Raw genomic sequence first — 11,448 nt, 5'->3', positions numbered from 1 at the left:
TATTTACATTTTTTTATACCTTAATTCCATTACATCTCAGAGGCAAATATTGTACATTTTAGAGTAACCGTCTACATTGTGGAATTGGTACTTTAACTTAATTCTCTGTGGAACTAATATCACATCATCAGCATGAGTCAGTCAGATTGCTCAGGCTCAGTGGGTCATGCCTGGGTTCTGTGATTAATATTAAATCAATCCCTTATTAATCAATCTTAGTTATTATTATTGACTGCAGAAGGAGCTACATCAGAAAACCTCATCACAATCATATACCAGTGATGACCTGGCTGTTATCAAATCCATGCTCCCTACCCTACTTTGCTCAATTAGGAATTGTTTGGACAGTCGTGGATGTTTTATTTCTCAGTATGATATTACTTATTAGTAGGGGTTTGGACAGTTATCTCCTGTCACTTCTGACGGTAAATTGCATAAGATATTTATTAATAAAACAATTTAATAAATAATTACCGGTTCTTAAAGTGTCAACTGGGAAGATTGCATTTTAGTGTTTGTAATCATGGCTTTAACTTTTTTATTGTGGTTTGGACCCAATGTTTAATACAATTGTCAGTCAACATTGATGGTCTGGCAAACCCATTGATTATGATTCATGGTATACTTGACTATTGCTGCCAAATGATTTTACCAAGCAGTTTGATTCCTTTAATTTCATTACAGTATGAAATCCAACTGGCAGAGACTTGACACGTGATTAAGATAGGTTATCCAAAACTACCTAAATATCATTGTACAGTTAATTTCTGTCAAAGTTATTGTTGCGTTTTAAAAAGTGCAGATTGTTTAAAAGCCTAGGCAAAACAAATGCCTGGAGAAAAGATTGGTTTGTGAATTACACATTGCAAACTATATGAACTAAGGCTGGGGAAAACCTTCGATATTTGATAACATTGTTGAATACCTCGATATCGATATTACTCACGGTATTAGTCAAAACAATTGCATTATATGGTTTTTAATGTTTTTTTTTCTGCTTTAGGTCCACTGCCTGCCTAACCCAGATAAGAAATGAAAATGCCTTATTTCCATTTTCCAACTATGGTTTTATTGAAATAACCACACCTGGTTACAGATGGACTGCTTTTTTGCATGTGCTACGTGCATGCATAGTGTGTTTATTAATGAATTATACACATACACACATATACACATCAATACCTAATTTCAAGCCATCTTTGTCGATATGTATACCTCGCATGTTGATACCTCGATCGATAATCTTTCGATATATTGCCAAGCCTTTTTTTGTTATCGATTCTTTTTTATTTTGTACAAGACATGAATGAAAAGTTTACACAAATACAACATGAATAAAATAAGACATTTTTAAATCACAAGATGAAATGATATATTGCCCAGCCTTAATATGAACCTAGTATAGTCCTTTAGACACATTTAACAAACATGTTGGCCACAAAGCAACAATGCACTAAAATAAAAAGCACGCATGCCATATGAGGTTTTCATGTTTTATTGTGTTTTATGTGCTTCTAATCACATTCCTGAAAAACTGACAACTCTGGAATCCTTAATACAGCCGATTGAACCCCAAAGCTCTGGTAATGATACAATGAAAAAAGGCCTACTGGAAAGTGGAAACACACATCAAATGACAACCACATTTCACTGTATGTATAGCAAAACACTGATAATTCTAATCAGGGGTGTCGCACCAAATTCTGGGCCCTGGGTACAAGGATTCACTGCGGGCCCCCCCATGAATGTTCTTCATAGGGGGAACTGGGAACGCATTATTACGCATTATGTTGTGCTTTAACTATTGAAAAATAGCAGATATACAAGCTCACAGCGCGGCACTGCTATTTTTGAAGAATCGTGAAATTTGTTAAATATTTAGTTCCAGGGACCCCCAGAAGCAAGATTTTAGTAACAAATGTTGGCTTAAAATATTTATATATATATATATATATATATATATATATATATATATATATATTATATTATATTATATTCAAAGATTTGCACACATTTTCACGACTTTTCAAAAATAGCAGATCTACAAGCTTGCAGCGCGGCACTACATTTTTCAATAGCTAAAGTATAAAATAATGAAGGCCCCGTCCACCTTGGGCCCTGGTCCCACCTTTCCACCCCTTGTGACGCCCCTGATTCTAATCATCTGCGTCACAATGTTTTCAACAAACGTGAATTAAAAGGACATACAATAGGCTAGCCTACTGGAGATGGGTTGGAGAGTGAGATGAGATGGAAAAGTGGAATTCCAAGAAGGTTCCCCACCAGAGGATAATTGCCTATTATTGAAGCTATTTGTATTTGTGTCAGTTCTGTTTATTTGGACGCTTCCTTCCTTGGCTGCCTGACCTCTTGGCTGGAGAGGACAGACCTCATTATCCAGCCTGAGACAGTCTCTGACTGTCTGTCTGGCCTGTCACTCCCTGGCTGAAGGCTGAACACTCTGGGATCCAGACCTGGAGGAAAGAGACTACGTTGCTTACTCCAGTGGCTCTCAAAGTGCAGGGTCCTTGAGGGCTGAGGGGGTTCAAGGGAGTCCCCAGTCAAATTATTTGTTAAAATCAGTTCAACCACTTTAACCCTATTTGAAAACAGCTGACACAACACAGCTGTCGCAATGCAACATGATGTTAGCTTGTACATCTGCTATTTCCAAAATGTTTAATAAAAAACTGAACAATTTTGAATAATTTGAGGGAAATAAATGTTCTCTCTGACCCCAAATATTTCAAATTGGGGTCCGCGGCCTAATACATATCAATTTTTGACATGAAAATGTTTGAGACCGCGTGCAAAAAATATCTACACTTTCACAATGTGTCACATGTATCGCACGTTTTGGCCTTGTAGAATAAAAAACTAGACCAGGTCAACCTGGTTGTGCCAGACCCCCTGTCTGTCATCATCATTTATGACATCATGCCTTTTGTAGGCATGTCATCATCATGTCATCATCATATATACCCTTTATATAGAAAACCCGGACCGACAGACATTTGCTTATGTAGGCCTACCCATTTCATGGGTCTGGCAATCAGGCTATAGGTGTATGTCTGTGGTTTACTTGGTAGTGCCCGCACGGAGACAGAGCGAGGTATAGCTGGTTTTTCTTCCCCCAATTGCAGGGCAGAGCAAACCTACATTCTGACATGAGCCAGAGTTGATTGATAGCCTGTGGCTTAAGTGTCCATCAGAGCTTGACTTTCCAAAGCTCTGCCTTCCATTTGTAGCACCTTCCCACTAGATCAGAGTAGCATGGTTGGAGCAGGGTCTCACAAATTAAAGGTAGTGTATGTAGTGTAAAAACATTTTTATTCTGTATCCTGTAAGAGTTCTCTCTCCTGATTGGATAATATTGGTATCCCAATGCAGTTTCTGTTTAGCCATCTATCTATATATTAGGGGTGCAACATATATATATATATATATATATATATATATATATATATATATAACAGAGAGGCAATTTTCCATATTTATAACTAGTTAAGTGGTTGACTGAATGCACTTTTGTGAAGGTAATTGTTCTCCTTAGTACAGGCAAGCCTGTAGACGTTCTTGTGACAGGGAGGTCTGAATGCAATCAGTCACAGATTTATGATGACCTGCTTAAACCACAAATTAATGTAATTAACTGCACTTAGTAGCACAATTTGATTACTCTCATTTTTGTGTTGCTGTATGTAGAAGATCCATACACAAAAGTTGGACAGACAATTCATTCTAATTTATGGGGAGCTATTTATTCTAATTGGTAGACATTAATTTAAATTTGGTTATGTACAGGCTGTGTAGCAGGGCACTGCTTTGATTCCCTCACCCGTAAACATTTCAACACTCGTAGTATCAGATATCCACAAAAATGGAACATTATTACATTATTAATAGCCTTGCACACTTTCCAGATGATCTTTGAGATTGGTTCTCTTATATTTTGTCAGAATTAAAAAAGATCCTACTTCAAACAGGTTTCTGGGTTTGCCAGAAAGCAATAACCTTTGTGTATACCGGTAATCTGAATAATTGACTATAATAATGAGATTGCAGTTGGCATCCTTTCTAACCAGATTACTATAATGCCATCACATGTAATCCGCTCTCGCTGGCCTTGCTTGTCCATATCTGAGTCTGTATAACTAGACAGATGTTGTTTACTGCATGGTGATCCCTGGTTATAATGGAAAAGAATAGAAAACCACTTTTGAGGTGGTCTGTCTGCCTGGTTAGAATACATTGTCACAGGCACATGGCTTTAGAGACATGACTCCTGGGCTGTAAAAGACCACCATTGTGACACTGAATGCCCTGGTGCTGCAGAGCAGCATCTGGGGAGCAATAAGGCAGGTGTAAGGCATCTGCAAACACAACTCATCCCATCACAATGACATAAAAGATGACATAAAACTGTTGTCTAACAGAAGGAAACACCAAGCATTTTACTGCTCTTCCACCAAAACGTTTGATGTCATACTGTACATTCTTTTCTTCAAGCATCAAGGGGATAATCTTTTCTTTTTTTCTCCTATATATATATCTCTAACTATTAATTTACCGAATGTATGTATGTATGTATACATATATATGTATTTATTTTTATTTTATTACAATTTAGCATTTTGAAAGTCAAAATGTTTTGGAAAAAAACTAAATATTTATACTATTTCTAGAGTGTCCATCTGGGAACTGGAAGTTCCCTGGTTAGATACCATCTCCTCTTGGCAGTGTCTTGAGCAACACACTGAACCTTAACTGCTCCCGATGAGTTTCCTCTGCCTTCTGAATGTGTGAATGTAGCACATTGAAAGCACCTGTGCTTAAACATGTTACAGAAACACAGACCATCTACCATTTATTTTCTACCACTGCATTTCTGCTTTATTTCTGATAGTGACAGCGAGAGAGGAAGAGACAGGAAAGGCAGTAAACAGTGAGGCGATGACATGCAGCAAACAGCCTTGGGTGGATTCTAGCCCCGACCTTATTTATGTGGTGGCTCAGCTCTTCTACCAGGTGAACCACTGGGGTGCCCCCATAAGGCCCCATTTACCATTTCCTTCCCACAACAGCTGTGCTATAAACCTGAAGTCCTCCTGATACATACAAACAGAATGGGTTGCTGAGAGGAGAGGAGATGCTCTGGCACGGCAAGCTATTATCATTTTTGCTGGCATGGCTCTGCTATGAATGGCTACTGAATAAAATATGGTGTGTGAAACTCTGTTTATCTTCTGAATATTTCAGTTGGAGGTTTGTCTGGATGGATTGAGGGATACATGTATATATTTAACCGCTTAAACCTTATATACTCCATTGGAGGGAGTACCCCGAGGGCCTGCGATCGGACCCCTCCTTTTCCCCCAAATGTTCACCTATTTGAGGCTATTTCCACCGAATGTTCACCCAGAATAGGGATGTTTGGATTACACATGGTCAAAATTCACTGATTTGTTGACTTGTGCGTTGCTTTTTAACATGGCCTGCCATCTTTGTTGCCTGAGCAGGCCCATTGTGTTTTCCTGTCATCAGGGTTGTCCTTGCAAGGGAATGTCTCAATGCACGTCATAGTGGTGACAGATCTACGCCTCAAGGACTTGTAAATAAATCCTAAGAGAGTATTGGACGGAAGCCTGAGATACAGTACAGAATTTTAATAGGAATCTTAAAGGCTGTTGGACAGACTCACTGACATGCAGACAGAGAGAGATGGAGGGGGGGTAAGAAGGGACAGATAGAGAACAGTGGAAACAGTAGAAGAGAGAGAGAGAGAGGATATAAGTGGAACGACATGTTATGCTCGTTCAATACCACTAGATGATCTAGATTAATTAATGTTTTAATTATAATACACTAGAAGCTCGGCGACCTGGCCAACTCGGGAACGATGTAAATAGGGAATGAATGCCCCACCCTTTAATGCAAACCCCATTATACCTTATGTCATACGACCTGTTTTGACCATCTGTTTGCCTGTGTCCATTTATGCCCATAAATGGTGATATCTGTCTGTCTGCGTCCATGTTATGCCCATATATGGAGATCTCTGTATCTGTCTGTTGTGTCCCTTTTATGCCCATATATGGAGATCTCTGGCCTTTGGACGGCCAAGCGCCTAGTCGGGTGCCGGTCTACTCGGGAACGATGCAAATAGGGAATGAATGCCCCACCCTTTAATGCAAACCTATTATAACTGTTGTTAGGACCCGTTTTGACCATCTGTTTGCCTGTGTCCATTTATGCCCATATATATATATGGAGATATCATGTCCCGGTTAGGGAATACCGCGTGTCGTGTCGTGTCGGGTCGAGGCCGGGCACGGCACTCCGAGTCGCGGCAGGGAACGCGCGTGCCGAATCTGAAGTCGGTGGGACGAATGGTTCTCGAGATATGCGGATTACATACATACATACATACATACATGCATACATACTCACAGAGATTTCTCGCATTTATTGTAAGATTATGCATATTACCCCGAAGCACAAATGCTGCATGACATTACAAATGGACACTTAAGCCCTATTTCAAATACCCGGCGAACCTCTAAGACATCACGCTCATGGCACCATGACTTAGCCATAACTATATAAGGAGTTCCCAATGCATCTACGCCAAAATATGGAGTGTGCTGTCTAACCTTTGTGTCCTGTTATGGCCTCAGGCGCAAACAAATCAGTCAGCTCCATATATGGGCACAACAGGGGACATTCCCAATATATGGGCCATACTGTACACTGATGACATCAGGGATCTCCATTTATGGGCATAAAATGGACAGATACAGAGATCTCCATATATGGACATAAAAGGGACTAAGACAGACAGATACAGAGATCTCGGTCTCCTTAAAGGGGCATATCAGTTTAGTTGTGAAAATAGCCGATCCGCAAGCGTTGCAATGTTCTCCTAGGCATCCTAACCATTGGATCAGTGCTCTTGGTTGTCCACTGTGATGCTGGAACTCTTGTTCCCTATAGGGATTTCAAGTTTTCAGGTGTCTCGTCTTTCAATGTTTGTCGCTTTTAGGTCTTGTTTACATATACCGTAGCTTTGTCTTTGTAGCAGAGCTGTGGCCATCCCTGAAGCAAGCTCTCCATGAAGGAGGTCTTTGGGGATTCTTCCATGCTATGCATGTATGTGGCCAAGCCAGCAAAGATATCTCTGGCGTATCAGGTGTGTATCTTGAGAACCGACAGACTTCAAACTGTGCCAACGAGGAACTGAGGGGCTGCGGTGCCCGGTGTGAATGGATTTGCGGTTGTCAGAACTGCGGGTCATTAGGATTCGACCGATATCCCCATCCAGGTGTCCATTAACACTGATCCGACCGATATGCCTTTATATGGGCATATAAAGATCCGGGTGTCCATTAACACAGATCCGACCGATATGCCCATATATGGATGGGCATATAGAGATTAAATCTATGTGTTTGCATGCGTGAGTGTATCAAGAACCATCGTCAAGGACCTGAGGTAGTGCGATGCCCGGTGTGACATTGGCCGGATTGACGGTTGGTTGTCCAGAACCGCTGACCCGGACGATATCCCCGTATATGGGCATATGGAGATCCCTGGTGTCATCAATCTGACATCATAGACTATATATATACATCATAGACATCTGCCTTCTAACCTCTAAGTACTACAGTATGCAGTGACCTCTAAAGGTCACAATGATTCGCAGATCTAGACTAAGTGTCCGGCCAAATCTCAGTGCAGCGCGTGGAACTGTACCTCTACCTGTGTCCCAGGATGCTACCCAGCTGAATGAAGAGGTTCAGTCTGTTAAGCCACAGCAGTCGGACATTAATAAACAAATAATTGGCACATCTAGGTTCAATGTCCAGCCAAGCATCAGTGCAGCACCGATAACTGTACCTCTTCCTGTGTCCCAGGATGCTACACAGGTTAGAACTGTACCTCTTCCTGTGTCTCAGGATGCTACACAGGTTCATTCTGTTAAGCCTCAGGCAGAAATTAACAAGGAAAATTCTGTTGCTGTTGTGACGGTTAAATCTAGCGTGTCTACTTTAAGGGAAAACACTGTCCCAAGGCATATCAGTGACACTAGTGGTGATGGCACCTCCTCCTCAACTTCAATCGAAAGGAGGAGGCGTTTTACTATCAAGCCCAATGTGGCTCCAGCCCTAAGCCGTGTCAGGACAGTCTTGACATCTGCAGAAGGACCACCCGATCCAGACAGAGAGGATCTGACTACATCCTGCCATACTGATGCAACGCTTTCACCGGAGCCAATGACCTCAAGCCAGCAGAAGCTCTCTGGAGAGAAGAAAGAGACCAGAACACAGATTGCAGTTCTCGCAGACAAGGATTCACTAGAACAGACGCAACTGTCCCTGGAAAAAAGCCAACAATTGGAACCTTTGCCAAGCAGCCATACCAAAGATGTTCCTCCCAAACCACCAGATACATTATCTCTGTCTCTACCAGAAAAAGGGTCCATAGACATATTAGAGAGTGCCACCAGGGCCAAGACTCTACCAGTAACATTCAGCTTATGTAGACTCCTGAATGATTCATCAGACCTACAGAGGTTGGAAAAGGCCCGTAAACTCAGAGAACTACTCAAACGGGAGATCCACAAGGATAAGAAAACCAAAGCATATGTAAAGGAATACACCCCATATCCTGCCAAGATTACCATGAGAGATCTTATCTATCATTTACCTGTCTCTAACCCCATGACCTCACCCAAGAGAGCCCGAAACTCAGAGTCAACTCAGCAGGTGGACGAGGGAGTACATAACGAGCAGGATGATGAGGATGAGCAGCTGACGGTTCCCATGGTGAAAGTGTCAGAGGACGGCTCCCTGATTATTGACGAGGAGAGCTTGACAGTGACGGTCCAGAGAGCAAAAGGACCAAACCCAGCAGGCAATAAAGACCCCATCTTCGAACATGGCTCCACTACCACTTACTCAAGCTTCAGTAAACGGACCTACTCTAAACCCTGGTCCAAGGAAGAGATAGAAATGTTCTTCCTGGCTATCAGCATGTTGGGGACAGACTTTTCCATAATCTGTCAGTTGTTTCCTCACAGAGCTCGATCAGAGATCAAGAACAAGTTCAAGAGGGAGCAGCGAGACAATTCCTGGAGGATTGACAAGGCTTTAAGAGAGAGGTGCAAACTGGATATTGAGTTGTTCTCTAAGCTGCTGGACAAGATCCTTATCAAGTCCAGAAAGAAAAAGCAGAGAAAAGGAAAAGAAACAAAGGTACACTCTTAGATCTTGAGTGATATAGAAGAAGAGGAGGAGGAATGGGACAATGTGTTAAATGGATCGGGGGTAAGTCCTTGTGACATACTAGTAGCATCATGATGTCAAGGGCATGTACTTGTAAGGGAAGTTTCACACCTCATTTTATCATTGTATGAAATAAATCCATATCATATATATTCTTATATGCACGAAATGTGCAAAAAAAGTGTTCCCCACCCATCTCCCGCATATCTTGAGAGCGTTTGACCGATTGGCTTCAAACTTGGCATTCAAAAGACACAAGCGATTGATGCCAATCGGGAAATCGGTCAGATCGTCGGTTGTCCAAAAACGATAAATATGTAAATCCCCAATTGAGAACCCTGATGTCACCGATATGATGACATAGTATTGATGTCATGGCCTGGATTCCTTATTTGGCCATGCATGGCTGACACAGAACTCCATGTGGCATCTGCCCAGTCTAATATAAATATGCGAGGCAGAGGAAGGGCTAAATGACAACATTTCAAATCAGTAATCTTATATTCATAAATGATTTACCAAGAAAATAAATCTTATATTTTTATAATCTACAATTTTGTCAACCTTTTGAATGCCTTGCTATCTAAAGCAGTGTTTTGCAAATAATGTATATAATAAATAATGTATTTTACTTACATATTTAATGATGAAACAGTGTTAGGATCAGTGAAAAAATGGTATGATGACAAAAATGTTTTATTTAAAAGACATGTACAGCATCATAACCATGATACTGACAGGATAGTGTGTATACAGTATATGTACGTATAATGTGACAAAAACACCCCAAGTAGTGGGGACTATTCTATTCTACTATACTGACCATTATACTACCATGATACGGACATGATACCGGTCATCATTATACTGATCATTATACTGACATGATACGGACATGATACTGACCATGATTACTACGATCGTCACATCATCCAGTATACATTTGCCTTTCTTTCCTTATTACTTGCGTACTGTGTTTGGTGTCGTATGTTTCTAGCTGTCTGTTTCCGGCCGACAGTACAAAGGCAAGGCCTCTAGCCAATGAGAGGGAGCAGCATTCTCTGTGACGTCACAACCAACAAGTGCGACCTGATATAAATAATCCTCACTCTAGATGTGAGGTCACCGTGACGTCACCACAAACCAACAAGTGTCGTCACATACCCAGTACCAATCGAAGTACTTGCGTGCTCTGCTGGCGCACAAGTAGGCCATATATGGCCATGAGTGCACAAGGCGCAAGTTGGCACCTCGACAGAGTGCAGTCTAGTCTGTTGTCTGCATCTCTTGTATGAATAGTTCAGTGCACTATTAGGTGTAAATGCAGTTGAAGTGCCCTTGCGCTACAGTGAACCTTGACCTTGATCTAATGCTGGTAGACAAAAGACCTTCAATGTGTTCAAATGAACGCAACTTTTATTTAGTTAGAACCTTGATGCCTCTATGTCCCCAAACAATACATTCAGTATATACATTTGGCCATGAGGGACTGTACAGAGATATGTTATAGTAGTGCACTGCACACATACATACATGCATACATACATACATGGCAAGGAAATGTACACAAAGAACTCAAACAACCATTTTACCACATTCAGTGGTAAGAGAACACGCAGGACAAGTCGATGGCTGATCACGCATGACACACACATGCATACACCACATACAGTAGGCTATACGTACATGAACGCACGCACGCACACACACGCACGCACACACACACACACACACACACACTTTAAGACACTTCTCTGTGAGAGGAGAAGGGCTCACACAGGTTCTCACAATAGAGTTATATGAACAGTGGTTCTCAAAGTGGGGTCTGGGGACCCCCAGGGGTCCTTGAGGGGACTTAGTACACTCTCTGGAGTTAATAAGGGGGTCTGTGGCCTATATGCATATTAAACTGGGGGTCCTTGAAATTAAAAGAAATTGAGAACCACTGTATTAGAATTTGCTATTATTTGGGCAGCTGAATGGAAGACAGCCGTCCCTGTGCCAGAATGAACAGCCAGCCTCGACCCCTCCCTCCTGCACGCCGTCTCTCTCTAGCCATACATAAGGCCTCTCTCCAGGCAGTGTAGCCCAGGGTCTCTCAAACCTTTTCCGGACCCCCAAATCGATGTAATTGGCCCATCTGAAAACATTTTGTGCCAGGGAC

This window comes from Nannobrachium achirus (assembly GCF_963921795.1).
Source record: "Nannobrachium achirus genome assembly, chromosome: 7".
Lineage (NCBI taxonomy): Eukaryota > Metazoa > Chordata > Actinopteri > Myctophiformes > Myctophidae > Nannobrachium > Nannobrachium achirus.
The sequence above is the reverse complement of the archived record's forward strand: the minus strand, read 5'-3'. Positions refer to the sequence as shown.